The following is an 18533-nucleotide window of genomic DNA, read 5'->3' on the forward strand; positions in this document are numbered from 1 at the left end:
TGACCCCTTTGTGTGACTACTGATTCTGTGTGTTTGAGTGTTGTTTATTACTACAACCGATTTCAATCACCTCTGTTACTGATTACTTTCAATATGGACTTGCCACTCTAGTTTTAAACAAACGCTTTCTCAAACTATGTGTTTTGCACTTCCACTATACTCTTAGAATCTAGGTTCTGCCCCTTTTGTGTGAGCCTTGCCTTGGGACCCTTGAGTTCCCTCTGAACTTGGACACATAAGAGCTGGCCCTTCCATACTGTACTTACTCTATTTTGGTTATGCAAATCTGGGTGTGAGCACTGCCCAAGATCCCTTGAGGTCTTTAGGGAACTCTGACACACCCAGAAATGAGAAAGGCTTTGGAATGACATTGGCACTTGAGGTGGTTTATTACCTAACTCAGATAGGAAGTCAGCATCAGGCTTCCTATGGTTGTAACTTCTTATTTTTGCACATCTTATGTAATTCAAATTTGGTCTATAATAATTTGTAAACAAGTATAGGGTTGGCTAGTAAAAACGGATGAGGTGACTTTGCATGCTTTAGCTATCAAAAGGGTAGAGAACATGTTATTAAGTTTATATTCTTGCTTGCGCAATATAAACCTTGCTTAGGACACATTTCATGCATTAGAGATCATGTTCTCTAGGACTTATGCTTACTGTTTTCAGCATGACCATTCCACTATCATATCACTTATAAAATCCTGCATTAATTATGTTAATAACCGGTGTTTCTGCAACCATGTTCATACTGCTATGCACACTTAGAGATCCTGTTTTAGGCTAAACAACACTAACAAACATATCATCTCTACATATTCATGAAATCATGTTTAAACGTTGTAATATTTGTTTATATAGAAATCCTGCTTAGGATTCTACATATACATCATTCTGTATCTCTGTACATTAGATATCACGTCCTTAGGATTTCATTCGCTTCAGCACACTTAGGCTAATTTGAATGCATAACAGCGATAAAACAACTTTACTCAGTTATTACAATCAATTGGCAATAATTCTTTGTACTGAACACCTAGAACAACATATTTTAGGTAATAAAAAATAATCTCCGAACTGTCTTTATAACTCTGAACAACTACTGCATTTCTCTTTACGCCTAGGCAAGCCTTAGGTAATACTCTAAATAAGACTGAAACTGCCTTTGTTTAATTATCAACTATTACAACCAGCAGGCAGGTATGATTCGGACTTCTTATCTGAGTCATGTAATGAATCTGATTCTGCTTCAATAATTTAAACACCCTGCTTTAGTACTTTAAATTCTAACCCTAATTGTGTATTAGTCGTGCTGCCTATGTGCACTATTTGCAGAGGTATAACTGAGCCTTCTGTTTGCTTATATGTTTCCCCTTAATTGCAGTCTTATATGTTTTGTATGTTGCTCTAGTATTTTTACCTTTAAACCCGAGGATCTGCCTAGAACCTCCTTATAGAAATAGTAGTCCTAAAATTCCTCTGAGACTAATAGAAAGGGACGAGCAACATCATGCAATAAGAATCGATACCAATCTACGCTTTAATTACCTTCACGGGGTGGGAAAGGGTAGATATGGATATGATGGCCGGTGTGCTAATATCACGTGTAGCCCCTCTTTTGAGGAGTGCCATACCGGGTATTGCATTGACGTGATCCATATTATAAACAAACCTAGGACCCCCTCATTTTTCAAGTATGTTTAAATTGTAACACTTTTCAACATCTCGCCTCTTTCTGGTTGTTTTCATACATATGTGTATTCAAACTTAAATCCCCTACTATTTGAGCCAATACTTGCCTATTTGCTAAATTGTACAAATTCACAAAATTGTCTGGCCGGAAACCATACTAGTGGATCCTGAGGGGTGCCTAACACCTTCCCCTTGGGATAATTTCAAGCCCTTACCCTATCTCTGGTTATCAAACGTAGTTAGGAATAAACCCTTTAGGTGTCCTAATGCGCCTTAAAAATCATTAGGTGGCGAGTCTTCAAAATTGCAAACCCCTTTCTCAAAAGGAAAAGAGTTATCCCATACCCAAGGTGTCACAAACCGGATTTCGCGGAAGGAAAAAAGGGGCGTGACAGTGTGCAATTCAAGAGCTTCAGGTCCCGCCAGTGAGGGTTGATTGCTCCCAACAGGTCATTTGGAGTCCACTAGGTAGTTGCTTGGCTTTCGCAACCCAGTATTTCTCCCTCCTATCTTACTTTCTGTTTCTAGTTCTGTAATAGACTGTATAAACTCTTTCAGACTTGTAGACTTATGTTAGATGCTCATGACTGGTGACACCCTGATGTTGGGCTGTGCTTGTTCCGCAAATTGTACTGTTTCACAGTTCCTTTTGGGCTTTAATCATTTTAATGACTTAAATTGTATTATTTTAATTGTTAAAATGAATTGGGTATTGTGTCGGCTGGCCTTATCTTCACGAGAGGCGCCATCACCAGCTGTGGCCACTAAAAGCCGAGGACGCGGTCGAGGCCGTGGTAGGGGCAGAGGTGTAGCTCGCACAGCAGCTAGGGAAACACCTGCAGATCTACCATCCGCCCCAGTTCATGATCAGGTCCCAGTTATGGATGCTCCAGCAGCACCAGCTCAGGCACCAGCTGTGCCCACTATGATTCCGGGTCTTCAGGAGGACCTGGCTCAGATTCTATCAATATGCACTGGCCTAGCTCAGACGGTCTCAGTTACTACAATCGCATCTACTTCTCAGGTCGGGGGAGACACTCAGACTCCCGCCGCTCGCACACCTGAGCAGGTCGTGCAGGGACTTCAGACACTGGGGGCACCTCCAGCCCAGCCGGTTGCTATTGTTCAAGACTCTGTAGCTCCTACTATGCCAGAGGATGAGCACCGCAGGTTGGAAAGATTTGGTAGACTTCAGCCTCCGACTTTCAGTGGTGCAGAGGGAGAGGATGCCCAGGGTTTCTTGGACAAGTATTAGATGATTCTTCGTATGGCGGGTATTCTGGAGACCAGCAGGGTTGCTTTCACTACTTTTTAGTTTTCTGGAGCTGCCTTTACTTGGTGGGAGGCTTATGAGAGGCGTAGACCTGTTGGTGCAGCACCCCTTACCTGGCAGCAGTTCTCCGTTCTCTTTTTGGAGAAGTATGTGCCGTAGTCTCGCAGAAAGGAGCTGCACAGGTAGTTTGAGTGGTTGCATCAGTGAGAGATAATAGTGATGCAATATGAGATAAGGTTCTCCGAGTTAGCTCATCATGCTATTTGGTTGGTTACGACAGATAGAGCGAGGTTAGGAGGTTTGTTGATGACCTCACTTATCAACTTCGTATTCTCATGACTAGGGAGAGGGTGTCTGGTGCTACTTTTGAGGAGGTTGTTGACATTGCTCGTGAGATTGAGTTAGTTCGTTGCCAGGAGCGAGATAAGAGGGAGGCCAAGAGGCCTCGGGAATCTAGTAGTTATGGTGGTGCTCCTTCGAGAGGTTAGTTTCAACACGGTAGAGGTCGTCCATTCAAGCATGCTCAGCCAGCTCGCCCAGGTTATCGTGGGGTGTCATCGGGTCATGGTTCTCACAGTTCTCATCAGGTCCAGTCATCACTTAGTGCCCTTCTAGCTCAGAGTTTGTCCCGTGCTCCATTAGTTTAGGGCTTTTATATGCCAGGTGCATCTGCTAGTCATTCCAGTGGTAGGGGTTCCCTTCAGTACCCGTCTCCAGCACCCGGGAGTTGCTATGAGTGTGGAGAGATGGGTCATATATGGAGGCAGTGTCCTCGTCGTCTTGGGGGTTCATCTCAGTAGAGGAGTCAGCCATCGACTTCAACTCCAATTAGTTCACCACCACCCGCCCAGCCAGCTAGGGGTGGAGGTCAGTCAGCTAGGGGCCGCCCTAGAGGGGGAGGTTGATCAGGTGGTAGTTAGGCCCGTTTCTATGCACTTCCAGCTAGAGCCGATGCTATTGCTTCTGATGCTGTTATTACGGGTATTGTCTCAGCTTTCCACAGAGATGCCTTTATATTATTTGATCCCGATTTCACTTATTCTTATGTGTCATCATACTTTGCTCGTTATTTGGATATGCTCGGTGAGTCTCTTGTTTTATCTGTTCATGTATCTGCTCCGGTGGGCGATACTGTTGTTGTAGACCGTGTGTACCGGTCACGTAAGGTGACTATTGGGGGGTCTGGAGACCCGAGTGGATTTGTTATTGTTATGTATGGTAGAATTCTATGTTATATTGGGCATGGATTGGCTATCTCCATGTCGCGTATTTTGGACTGTCATGCCAATGACATTGGCTATGCCGGGTAAGCCATGAATTGAGAAGTGAGGTTCGACTGATTATGTTGTCAGTAGAGTAATTTCATTCTTGAAGGCCCAGCGTATGTTTGGGAAGGGTTGTCTTTTATATTTAGCCTTTGTGAGGGATGCCGGTGTAGAGACTCCCAGTATTGATTCAGTTCTAGTTGTGAGAGATTTTCCCGATGTGTTTTCTGTAGACCTGCCGGGCATGCCACCGGACAGGGATGTTGATTTTGGTATTGACCCAGTGCCGGGCACTCAGCCTATCTCTATTCCACCATATCATATGGCACTAGCGGAGTTGAAGGAATTAAAAGAGCACCTTCAGGAACTCATTGACAAGGGGTTCATTTGGCCTAGTGTATCGCCTTGGGGTGTGACTATTCTATTTGTAAAGAAGAAGGGTGGAACGATAAGGATGTGCATTGATTACAGGCAGTTGAACAAAGTAAAAATCAAGAACAAGTATCCTTTGCCTCGCATTGATGATTTATTTGACCAGCTTCAGGGAGCGAGAGTGTTCTCCAAGATTGATCTCCGTTCAGGTTATCACCAGTTGAAGATCAGGGACTCGGATATTCTTAAGACAACCTTCAGGACCAGATACGGTAATTATGAGTTTCTTGTTATGTCTTTCGGGTTGACCAATGCCCCGGCAACGTTCATGCATTTGATGAACAACATGTTTCAGCCTTATCTTAATTCGTTCGTGATTGTTTTTATTGATGATATTCTAGTGTACTTGCATAGTCAGGAGGAGCACGCAGAGCATTTGAGAGTTGTGTTGCAGAGGTTTAGGGAGGAGAAGCTTTATGCAAAGTTCTCCAAATGTGGGTTCTAGCTTAGTTCAATGTCTTTCTTGGGGCACGTGGTGTCCAACAAGGGTATTCAGGTTGATCCGAAGAAGATAGAGGCGGTTCAGAGTTGGCCCAGACCGTCCTCAGCCACAGAGATTCACAGCTTTCTTGGTTTGGCGGGTTATTATCGCCGGTTTGTTTAGGATTTTCATCTATTGCATCGCCCTTGACCAAGTTGACTTAAAAGGGTGCTCTATTCAGGTGGTCGGATGAGTGTGAGGAGAGCTTTCAGAAGCTCAAGACAGCCCTGACCACAGTTCTAGTGTTAGTTTTGCCATCAACTTCAGGTTCATATACCGTGTATTGTGATGCTTCAAGTGTTGGTATTGGGTGTGTGTTGATGCATGAGGGTAGAGTTATTACTTATGTTTCTCGTCAGTTGAAGCCCCATGAGAAGAACTACCCTGTTCATGATTTAGAGTTGACTGCCATTGTTCACGCGTTGAAGATTTGGAGACATTTCTTGTATGGTGTGTCTTGTGAGGTGTTTATTGATCATCATAGCCTCCAACACTTGTTCAAGACAGAAGGATCTCAATTTGAGGCAGCGGAGATGGTTGGAGTTGCTAAAGGATTATGATATTACTATTTTTTACCATCCGAGAAAGGCCAATGTAGTGGCCGATACCTTGAGTAGGAAGGTAGTGAGTATGGGGAGTTTGGCATATATTCCAGTTGGGGAGAGACCTCTTGCAGTTGATGTTCAAGCCTTGGCCAATCAGTTCGTGAGGTTGGATATTTCGGAGCCTGGTCGGGTATTGGCTTGTGTTATTTCTCGGTCTTCCTTATTTGATCGCATCAGAGAGTGCCAGTATGATGATCCTCATTTTCTTGTCCTTAAGGATAGAGTTCAGCACGATGATTCCAGAGATGTGACTATTGGTAATGCTGGGGTGTTGAGGATGCAAGGCCGATATATGTGCCCAATATGGATGGGCTTCGGGAGTTGATTTTGGAGGAGGCCCATAGCTCGCCGTATTCTATTCATGCGGGTGCCGCGAAGATGTATCAGGATCTGAGACAACATTATTGGTAGAGGATAATGAAGAAGGACATTGTGAGATTTGTAGCTTGATGTATCAATTGTCAGCAGGTGAAATATGAGCATCAGAGACCGGGTGGCTTGCTTCAGCAGATGGATATTCCAGAGTGGAAGTGGGAGATGATCACTATGGATTTTGTAGTTGGACTTCCACGGACTTTGAAGAAGTTTGATGCTATTTGGGTGATTGTGGATTGGCTGACTGATTGCTACCGACTCGACACTACAGTGTGGTAGGAAGAGCGGGTTGCAATAGCTTTTACCCAAATAGAAGCCCGAGATCGAATTTCCATAGGGAGCTAGTCGTGGAGTTGTATTTTCTGTTTAGCCTAGAGTTGCGGTTGTGCTTCTAATGTCACTTCAAACATTTTTGGGTTTTTGATTTATAACTATTTTTATAAGACTATTGATTAACACTAAATTATACTACAAGAATATTGCTAAGTTGTATCTAATGGGAAGAAGGGCACTAGGGTCGTGACACTACCTAGGTGGCTAATTGATGGGTAGATGTTACTTAGGTCCGATTGACATATTTGGGGCTTATGCTATAACCGTTGCACAATCTTACCCACTCTCACACCTCTCGGTAGAGAGAGTGATTTTTTGCCCAATTGACTCTCTCGAGACCAAATGGGTAGGCAAATTAGACCAAGCAACTGGGGTTCAAGTAGAGTGATTACTCTTTCGAGATTTAACCCGTTAATTGGGACTATCATTTCTCATGAGTCCATCCCAATTCCTTGTTGGGTCAATTTTGGGTCATAGACTCTCTTTCTCAAGAAGAGTTAAACCCACAAAGCTTGAATCAACATCATCATTGACATCAATATTAAGAAGCACGACCTCAAGAGGATTTTCAACATTGATCATGGAACTTGTGTCATCCACTATCACAGCTGTGGCAATGTCCATAAATGAACACACCTCCATGCTATTGGGTTGTCTCATTGATTTGCAAACATGGAATACCACCTTCTCATCTCCCACTCGGAATGTTAACTCACCCGTTTCAACATCAACTAATGCCTTCCCCATAGCTCGGAAAGGTCTTCCAAGATTAATCGGCACTTCAAAGTCCACCTTACAATCTAATATGACAAAGTCAGCCGGCAATATGAATTTATCAACACGGACAAGAACATCATCGATTATGCCCAAGGGTCACTTCATAGATCGATCCGCCATTTGAAGTCTCATTGAGGTAGGTCGAGGTTGCCCAATTCCCAAAGTTTTGAAGACCGAGTACAACATCAAATTAATACTAGCCCCCAAGTTACACAGGGCCTTAGCAAAATCCACACTTCCGATAGTACATGGGATAGTAAAAGCTCCGGGATCCTCAAGCTTGGGTGACATTGAATGCACTATGGCACTCACTTGATGAGTCATCTTAATTGTTTCATACTCCATCGACCTCTTCTTTGTAACCAAATCTTTCATGAACTTTGCATACCCCGGCATTTTCTCAAGGGCCTCAACCAAAGGGACATTGATTGTGAGGCTCTTCATCATGTCAATGAATTTTTTGAATTGATTGTCACTCTTTTGCTTTGCTAACCGTTGAGGATAAGGTGGAGGTAGCCTAGGAAAAGGTGCCTTGGCCTTTTGTACAACCAGCTCGGGCATGTCAATCACGTGTTCCCTAGACGGGTTCACGACATCTTGAGTCTCCACCTCGGCTTCATCATCAATATCAATCCGCAAATCATTGTTCATATTTTGATTAACCATATCATCAACAATCAAAGGTACATCATCATTCCGCAACTCAACATCTTCATCCATAGCTTGCTTTTGCGTCGAGGCATTCACATCACCGCCTATTCCACTTCTTGTTGTAACTGCCATCACATGATTATTATTCCCACCCTTCGGGTTCACCGCCGTATCACTTGGTAGAGCACCCTTGGGACGAGTATTCAATGCTTGAGAGATTTGGCCTAATTGCACCTCCAAGTTCCGGATAGATGTGTTATGAGAAGCTAATTGCGCCTCGGAATCTTGGTTGTTTTTCATCAGTTACTCGAAAATGCTTTCAATTCTCCCCATATCACTTCCAGACGAACTTGGACCTTGAGAAGGAAAGGGGGGGTGGATTGTTCGGTTGTTGATACATGGGGGGCCTTTGAAAGCCTTGCCCCCGGTTGCCTTGGTTCCCGCTATTGTTCCACCCTGCTTGATTGTTGTTGTTGCCCCAGTTATTGTTACTACCATTCCAATTTCCTTGGTTTCTATGATTACCCCAATTGTTGTTTTGGTTGTTGTTATTCCAATTACCTCCGCCTTATTGTTAATTGTTGTTATTCCAATTACCGCCGCCTTGTTGTTGATTGCCCCAATTTCCTTGAGGACGCCATTGTTGATTCGAAGAGGTACCTCTGTTCCCTTGGTAGTTGCTGACATATTGGAACTCTTCGCTTTGATCATCATATCACTCATTTGAATAACCACCACCATCCTTGTTGTTGTCATATTGTTCACAATTACGTTGAGGTTGTTGTCCTCTTTGCCTCCTTTTCAACATAGAAACACCTTTCATTGCATTGACTTAGCGCAGGATTTCGACTTGTTGCAATTGAGCCTTTGCCAATTGATTCATAGTTGTTGTAAGCTCGGTGATGGCTTGGCCATGATCATGAAATTCCTTGTGCAAATGGATCACCGTGGGGTCACCTTGGGGCACATTTTCTCGGCTTTGCCATGCCAAAGAGGTGTCAGCCATTTCATCAAGTACATTACATGCCTCTTGGTAAGAAAGTTTCATAAAGTTCCCTCTAGCCAATTGGTTCACAATGCATTGATTCATGGTGTTGATGCCTCGATAAAAGGTTTGTTGAATCATAGCCTCAGTAATGTCGTTATTAGGGCACTCTGTCACTATCGTTCTATATCTTTCCCATATCTCGTGCAAAGGTTCCGTTGGCTCTTGCTTGAAAGCTAGAATTTCATCCCGAAGAGCTGCCATATGACTTAGAGAAAAGAACTTGGAAATAAATTTGTCCACCAATTCATCCCATGTTGTAATAGAATGATTGGGGAGCCTTTCTAACCAATCCAATGCTTTACCCCGAAGAGAGAATGGGAAAAGCCTCAACCTCAATGCATTCTCAGACACATTTGTCTGCTTGCTACCCCAGCATGTATCCACGAACCCCTTCAAGTTCTTGTAGGCATTTTGATTGGAGGCACCCGTGAAATACCCTCTTTGCTCGAGCAAGGTCAACATAACATTTATGATTTAAAAGTTCCCCGCCCAGATTCAGGAGGAACAATAACACTGGCGTATCCTTGATTTGGTAGAACTATGGGAGCCACTCTCGGCGGTGGCCGAGGATGATCTGGAATATTGTTGTTATCATTTGCATTTACATTGGCATTTCGGCCTCTCCGTGGAACTTGAGGTAAGACCTTATCTCATTCTAGATCCTCTACCTCCTCCCTCACCATCACATTGCCGAGAGAGCCATTTGCATTAAGAGCCATGGTACCTGATTGATGGACGCAAATAAAATTAGTAAACAAGAAGGAAAGAGAAGCAAAACACAAAACTAACTAAACAGATAGTCAACACCGTAAGCTCCCCGGCAACGGCGCCAAAAAGTGATCGCTACCGACTCAACACTATGCTATGGTAGGAAGAGCGGGTCACAATAGCTTTTACCCGAATAGAGGTCCGGGATCAAATTTCCACATGGAGCTAGTCGTGGAGTTGTATTTTCTATTTAGCCTAGAGTTACGGTTGTGCTTCTAATGTCACTTCAAACATTTTTAGGTTTTTGATTTATAACTATTTTTATAAGACTATTGATTAGCACAAAATTATACTACAAGAATATTGCTAAGTTGTATCTAATGGGAAGAAGGGCACTAGGGTTGTGATACTACCTAGGTGGCTAATTGACGGGTAGATGTTACTTAGGTTCGATTGACATATTTGGGGCTTATGCTATAACCGTTGCACAATCTTACCCACTCTCACACCTCTCGGTAGAGAGAGTGATTTTTTGCCCAATTGACTCTCGAGAGACCAAATGGGTAGGCAAATTAGACCAAACAACTAGGGTTCAAGTAGAGTGATTACTCTCTCGAGATTTAACCCGTTAATTGGGACTATCATTTCTCATGAGTCCATCCCAATTCCTTGTTGGGTCAATTTTGGGGTCATAGACTCTCTTACTCAAGAAGAGTTAAACCCACAAAGCTTGAATCAATGTTTGCAACAACAAATTCTAACTGAAATCATAAATTCAACCCAAATAACAAACACCCATAGTCAATCTAACCTTAGATGGCAATACCCATCAATGACCCACACTAGGGTTGAGCCACAACCCTAGCTAATGAGTTTAGCCATTCATGCTAGATACATAAATTGAAGAAATAAATGAAGAACTAAACATATTAATTAATTACTCAGAAGAAACTACAATAATCTATATTTAATGGAAAGCAAAATATGCCAAAAATGGCTACAACACCAAGCGCAACTTTTGTCTCTCGTTTCCAGATAAATCGATCCCTAAAAAAATAGTAACTACAAAGCTTTTGTAAGAAAACCAAGGGCTTATTGGAGGCGTCAAAAATAGAACAAGAGGCTGCGAGCCTAACTACAAAGCTAAAAACGATTTTTTTTTGCGAAAATAGAAAATAGGGATCGATTTATCTGGGAACGAGAGACAAAAGCTGCGCTTGGTGTTGTAGCCATTTTTGGCATATTTTGCTTTCCATTAAATATAGATTACTGTAGTTTCTTATGAGTAATTAATTAATATGTTTAGTTCTTCATCTATTTCTTCAATTTCTATATCTATCATGAGTGGCTAAACCCATTAGCTAGGGTTGTGGCTCAACCCTAGTGTGGGTAATTGATGGGTGTTGCCATCTAAGGTTAGATTGACTATAGGTGTTTGCTATTTGGGTTGAATTTATGATTTAATTTAGAATTGGTGGTTGCAGACACTGATTCAAGCTTTGTGTGTTTAACTCTTCTTGAGAAAGAGAGTCTATGACCCCAAAATTGACCCAACAAGGAATTAGGATGGACTCATGAGAAATGATAGTCCCAATTAACGGGTTAAATCTCGAGAGATTAATCACTCTACTTGAACCCCAGTTGCTTGGTCTAATTTGCCTACCCATTTGGTCTCGAGAGAGTCAATTGGGCAAAAAATCACTCTCTCTACCGAGAGGTGTGAGAGTGGGTAAGATTGTGCAACGGTTATAGCATAAGCCCCAAATATGTCAATCGAACCTAAGTAACATCTACCCGTCAATTAGCCACCTAGGTAGTGTCATGACCCTAGTGCCCTTCTTCCCATTAGATACAACTTAGCAATATTCTTGTAGTATAATTTAGTGTTAATCAATAGTCTTATAAAAATAGATATAAATCAAAAACCCAAAAATATTTGAAGTGACATTAGAAGCACAACCGCAACTCTAGGCTAAATAGAAAATACAACTCCACGACTAGCTCCCTGTGGAAATTCGATCCCGGACCTCTATTTGGGTAAAAGCTATTGTGACCCGCTCTTCCTACCGCAACGTAGTGTCGAGTCGACAACGATCAGGCCCGGGGGTCGGGTTTTGGTTAATTTCAGGATTTATGTTGTAAATTGATTATTTTTGCATTTGTTTCATTCCCTTAGGGGTCGTTTGGTATGAGGTATTAGAAAAAATAATGCAACTATTAGCTCTATGCATTATTAATACCTTGTTTGGTACATTTTTTTAATTAGTTATACATCATACTTGGTATTATCCTATATATAAGTAATGCGTAGAAAACTATGGAATTAGTAATACCAAGGCTATTAGTGCATGCATTAGTATGGTTAAAGAGAAAATTGTCGTTAAAGTTCCTTGAAGCTAGAGAATATGGAGGTTATTTTTGTAAACAACTATTTTTCTTAAAAATTATGCAATGCATTATAATTTTAATACACTACACCAAACAGTAGATAAGAAATAATATTTGCATAACGAATGCTTGCATTACTAACACATGCATTACTAATCCATGCATTACTAATACATCTTATTCCGCACTATTCTTATACACCCTACCAAACGACCCCTTCACATATTGTGACGTCGTATTTCTGATTTTCGATAGATTCGACGCGAGTTGAGGTCGATTCGAGGGAAAAAGGCGTTGCGGGCTAGAGTTTGGATCAGATTGAGGTGAGTAACGATTGTAAATGTTGTCTTGAGGGTATGAAATCCCGGATTACACATCGTTGTGCTATGTTGAAGTGACATACACGCTAGATGAGGAGCATGGGGTCGTGCACCGTTAGGGATTGTGACTTAGTCCATCCTGAATGACTGTTTTACTGCGTATTTGATTGAAAACTGTTTGCTATCATCATGTTTTGGGCTGAATGCCATATTTGGGTCTCATGCCAACTGTTTTGGACCCTTAGGGGATTTTTACTGCTATTTCCTCACTGTTTTGACTTTATACTTGTATTCCGTCATGCTATATTCTACTGTTTTCATAACTCAGCCATGTCTACCCTGTTTTAACACATTAAATGATATTTTTAAATGATATTTTGGGCTGAGCATCATGTTTTACTGTTGCCTGAATGGCTTATGAGATTCTGACTGAATAAGGCCGATGGCCTATGTTGTGAGGATACTTTTGGGTCGGGCTCCATGCCGCAGTGGTGATACACTGATTTATGATTATGAGGCCGAGGGCCTGAGATTGTACGCCACAAGGTAGCTTTATATATGGCTGAGAGCCTATTGATTATGCCACAAGATGGCTTGATATTGCGCTTGGGCCGTAAGGGGCCCCTCCTGGAGTCTCTACACCCCTAGTGAGCACGGGTACCTATTATGATATGAGATATAGCCCGAGGGGCTGGTGTTGTTCCATGTTATTGCCTGAGGGGCTAATTCTTTTGAGATTGTGCCCGAGGGGCGGATTTTATGTGTTTATCTTTTCTAGCTACCTTTCATTTACCTGTTTAACTGTTAAAAAGGTGTTTTAAAGAAGCTTATACTGAACTAAAGCGTTTAATGAGATTTCACTGTTTTATTTCACTTTATTGGTTTTACTCTGCCTCTTTATAACATGTTGTTGTGTTTTTACGTAATTTCTTATCGCTCAGTCTTATTTATTGTTATTACTCAATGAGTTGGAGTACTCACTTTACTCCCTGCACCCTGTATGTAGATTCAGGAGCTTCAGGTCCCGCCAGTGAGGGTTGATTGCTCCCAGCAGATCATTTGGAGTCCACCGGGTAGTTGCTTGGCATTCACAGCCCAGTGTTTCTCCCTCATATCTTACTTTCTGTTTCTAGTTCTGTAATAGACTGTATAAACTCTTTCAGACTTGTAGACTTATGTTGGATGCTCATCACTGGTGACACCCCGATGTCGGGCTGTGCTTTTTCCGCAAATTGTATTGTTTCACAGTTTCTTTTGGACTTTAATCATGTTAATGACTTAAATTGTGTTATTTTAATTGTTAAAATTAATTAGGTATTGTGTCGGCTGTTCTTGTCTTCACGAGAGGTGCCATCACGATCAGGTCTGGGTTTAGAGTCGTGACAGCTCAATCATCTCCTCAATATCCAATTAGTTCAACATATTGCAACCATAGAGATTGGTGATCAGGATAACATTGATTACCTGATATGGACCCTCAATAACAATGGTGATTTCTCTAATAAATTATCTTGGAGTGCTATTAGAAATTTAGCTCACAGAAATTGTTTCAATAGCAAGGTTTGGTTCTCTAACATTCCTTTTAAAGTATTTTTTTTGCATGGAGACTTATCTTAGGGAAATTGCCTATGGATGATGTTATTTCAAGATTTGGAAATTAGTTGGTATCTAAATGCTGATGTTGTAGTGTACTCAAGGTGAGACTATTCATCATGTATATGGAAAGTTATATAAGACACCAGATGATGCATATTCGAGGTGTTCTGAACAACTGGTGGATAGTAGAGCCTAAGAATAAGGTTCATAAACTGTTGTTGCAGGTTATAACTCCAATCGTTATATGCTTGAAATTATGGAAGCAGTACTGTGCTTGTAAATATGGTGAGCAAAGAAAGTTTAACTTGCACAAAATGAAGCAACAAATCGAATGGACTATCCAAAGGGCAATGAATATGTCCTTCAATAGTTGAAATTGGAATTATCAATGGATGGACATCTGTGTTATGGTGGAGAGGTTGAAACCTATTTCAAGACACACCCTAGTGTATTGGCAAAAACCAAAGGAGGGATGGATCAAAATTAACATTGATGGTATTTACTTGTTGGATAACGAAAAGGCTAGGATAGGTGGGATTATTAGAAATTGGGAAGGGGGCCTCATTATGGCATTTTCATGTTCTGTTAAATGCCATAGTAACAATATGTGTGAAGCTTTGGCTGCCAAGTTTGGTGTATAATGGTGTGTTCAACATGGCTATACTGATATGATTTTGGAGCTAGACACACAACTTGTAACTAACATGCTTATTAATAAGTCCACCAACAATTACAAAATGAAAGGGGTGGTTGCTGATATAGTGCATGATTTGGATCAGAGTAATGTCTTAATTACACACAACTTCAGAGAAGCCAATCAAGTTGCTTATTGTCTAGCTAAACTTGCTTCTTTTTCTGGAAATAACTCCTTCTTTTACACTTACCAGGAGCTTCCCAAAAGTGTCACAGGTCCTTTTCTTTATGGACAAGTATCAACTTCCTAGTATTAGAACTAGGTATGATAAGGCCAACTTTTTTGTTAGTTAAGATTAGAATCTGTAGGAGCATGTTGTAAATCTCTTATATTTTGTCTATACTTTGTACTGCTCCTATGACTTTTTTTTGAATGGATGGATTCCCACCATTCTTTTGCTCTTGAGGTAAGGTTTATGTCCCCCTCCTTGTTCTACTATATATACAAGGTAGGGGTTAATACCAAATCCCCCAATACCACAGGAGGTGAAAGCCTGGGTGGTTGGATTAAATTTTAAAAAAATATATATAGATGAGAGAATATTGTTTGAGATAGTTTGACCACGTGTTATGTAGGCCGCCAAATACACTAGTCCTTAGATGTGAAAACATGACTTTGAAGGTGTTAAAAGAGGAACAAGTTCACCTAAAATCACATGGAAAAAAATTTATCTCGAAAGATTTAGAATATCTCGAAATTTAAGCAGATCCAGTAAACGATAAGAAAATAATGAAATAGGTAATACAAAAAACATCGGTGCTTACTAGAAGACTCTTACATTAGAGATATCACTACTAGATTATAATAGAGAACCCCCTAATGTTTATTCTGGACACAAACAAAGCATTTATAATTAGTTTGAATTACAAAATCACAATTGCAGTTATAACTAACTATTCTTGCAAAGTTGCATTAGCTCTTCAGCAGCTGCATTTATCTCTTCCTCACCAATGGCCTTGGACTTCTCACTGATGTCTCTGACTCTCATTCTCAAACCATCCCCTCTTTCATTACCAATTACACTTTTAACAACTTGTGCTACTTCTTCTTTGTGAACCTTCCCTTCATTATCTCTAACAATCTCCACTGCCACACCAAGTTCCACCATCAACCTAGCATTTATCGGCTGGTCAAATTGCACGGGCATAGCTATAATAGGAATGCCAAAATCAATATTTTCCATTACAAAATTAAACCCACAATGACTTACAAATCCTCCAATACTCGAATGCCTGAGAATTCTTTGTTGTGATGCCCATCCATCCACAACCCTTCCCCTTTCTCCAATTCTTTCAAGAAAACCTTGTGGTAGCACTTCTTCGCCCTTTGCGAACCTTACAACCCATATGAAATTAACATTGCTATACTCCAATCCAAATGCTATCTCTTCCAACTCTTCTTTACTCAAGAAATACTCACTTCCAAAGGAAACAAATACAGTAGAATTTTCATTTTTCTTTCCTAGACAATCAATAAGTTCCACATCTTCATCGTCCTCTTCGTTTATTTCTCGATCTTGGATTAGAGGGCCAACTGGAATAACCTTCTTGTAATACTGTATAGTCCGCAAGTAATCGATGTATTTCGCCTCTATTGCTTTCGAGGTACTTATCAGAGTAATATGCTTATTTGCTTCACTAAAAAAATCCCTATTATCAATATCCTTTTCTTTAGAAGCAGCATATTCAATCATTTTATCAAATTTTTGTTTCTCAATTTCCCTCAAATAAATAGCTGAGAATGGGAGTTCTACTTATTTTTTTACGTACGACTGGAAAAAGTATGATATAAAAGCTGCAGTAGCAGTTAGGAGCTTGACTGCTGGTATGTTATGCGAATGTGCAACTTCCTCAGACCATAGTTGAAATGCATCATAGATTAACAAATCAAGTTTCAAATTTTTCAAGATTTTTGAAAAGTTAGATTTTGACATTTTGAGGGCTTTTTTGAGGGTGGAGTTGAGATGGGGTGGGAGGCCATTAGTTGTATGGTAACTAGGAGGAAGCTCAGACAATTCTGGTAAGTGGAGTTCAACCAACTGAATTGAAAGAGAGTAATTTTCTGGGATTTTTTTCTTGATAAAACTGAGATTAATAGGTGTAGAACAAAGGTAGATATAAAACCCTCTATTTGCAAGTTTCTTGGCTACGTTTAAGCAACCATAAATGTGTCCATAACCTAACCATGGAAACATTAATACCCTCAAACATCTAATTTTTGAATCCATGAAATCTAGGAGAACACTCTGTCTATACGTGTTTTTTATCTGTGAGGGAAGAATGAGAAAATTATAAGAGATGAGGTTTTAAAATGGCTTGGTTTTTATAGACAAGGGACATTTGAGGACAAAATCTTATCTCGAGAGCGTATGATTGCTTTAAAATATAACCAAAAGCTAACTTTTCTATAAGTTGATGATTAGTTGAGTTTTGCTGTTCTGGCATTATCATGGTGAAGTGCAAATGTTGGCAAAAGAAATCTGGACGGGTGATTACTGGCAATGTGTTAATAGCTTTTGAAGTAATTCATTAGATGAAATGTAAGAAACGAGATGACAAGGGCAAGATAACTCTTACAATTGGTATTAGCAAGGCTTATGATACAGTAAACTAGAGATTTCTTAAAGCTATTATAGTTAGGGTTTGATCCGAATTAGGTTGACTTTATTATGATGTGTGTGAATTTTGTGATTTATAAAATTTCTTTTTGTAAGGAGGAGATTGAACCGATTGGAAAGGGTTGTTTGCTTTATTTCATTATGCAAAAAGTTCAGGTGATATCCATGGTAGTCGGATATGCAGGAGAGCTCCAGTATATCTCATCTTCTATTCGCAGATGATTCATTTTTCTTATTCCATACTACAAACAAGGAATGTGCTAATATTAAAAATATTTATTTTTTTTGTTTATGAGAAAGCTTCTGGTCAAGCAATAAATTTTTTATAAGTCTGGTATTTTTTTCAGCGCTAATGTCGGGAAAAATGCACAACTTGCTTTTATCTACTGAATTAGTGGTTTATAACCGCATTGATCATAGCGTATTTGGGCTTACCTTGCCTTTACTTTGGTAGGAATAAAGCATGTGAAAGGGCCGTTGACTTCTAACAAGTGCGTGCTTTTTGATTCTACAAAAACCATTTTAAATTCATTTTAAAAAAAACCATTTTAAATTCATGTTTATTGTACATGAAGTTTGAAATATTTGACTTCCCATAGCCTTTTGACCCTTGAGATATTATTATCATCTTTAATGAAATGGCAATCAAAGTAAATATCACATATGCAACAAAGGGGTCGTCCTTTGATAGGTTGTACATTCTGTTATATTTTGATGATCTAACAAACTTACTATTAAGAACCCGATGGAGAACCTGTTTAACATCCTCAAGCGCTCAAGAACAACAAGTCTCAAGTCGGGGATATATTTCAATATTTCAGAGTCAAAAAAAACAACAAAGGGAGCAGATGGACATCAGTTCCCCTACTGACTATACCAGTCAACTCCCACAGTTGTAAAGTCGCTGCAACTGTTTCTCTGCAGACGCAACAGTGCAAACAGTGCAATAGTCACTTTATGGGGAATGCTCTTGTACCTAACATGCTTGCATCACTCAAGTGATGTCACTTATGTAATATTAACATGAAGCAAAGGAAAAATATCACACTTGCACATTCCAGAATTCATCAAGCTTTCTCTCAAGTGTGTCGCAATCTTGCAAGTGACTTTCAAGGGCATCAAGAAAAAAGAAAAACATAACAAATGACTAGTTTCCTGTATTGAGTCATTATATCTTCTTTGTTGTGTTGCCCTTTTGTTACAGTGTTTTACTCGTAATTCCTACTTAGCTTAGTTAGTTAGAAGCACTGTGTAGGAAATCTTTTGTAAAATCATA

At 40.3% G+C, this 18533-nt stretch overlaps 1 pseudogene across 1 annotated transcript; it reads right to left on the reverse strand.

Annotated features, from left to right (window-relative positions):
• Window positions 1–15529: 15529 nt before the first annotated feature.
• Window positions 15530–16867, reverse strand: LOC107780642 (beta-D-glucosyl crocetin beta-1,6-glucosyltransferase-like; annotated as a pseudogene). Its single transcript, XR_012702276.1, has one exon. The product of XR_012702276.1 is annotated as a beta-D-glucosyl crocetin beta-1,6-glucosyltransferase-like (transcript).
• Between the last annotated feature and the right edge of the window lie 1666 nt (window positions 16868–18533).

This window comes from Nicotiana tabacum, chromosome 18 (genome assembly GCF_000715075.1).
Source record: "Nicotiana tabacum cultivar K326 chromosome 18, ASM71507v2, whole genome shotgun sequence".
In the NCBI taxonomy this organism is placed as follows: Eukaryota; Viridiplantae; Streptophyta; class Magnoliopsida; order Solanales; family Solanaceae; genus Nicotiana; species Nicotiana tabacum.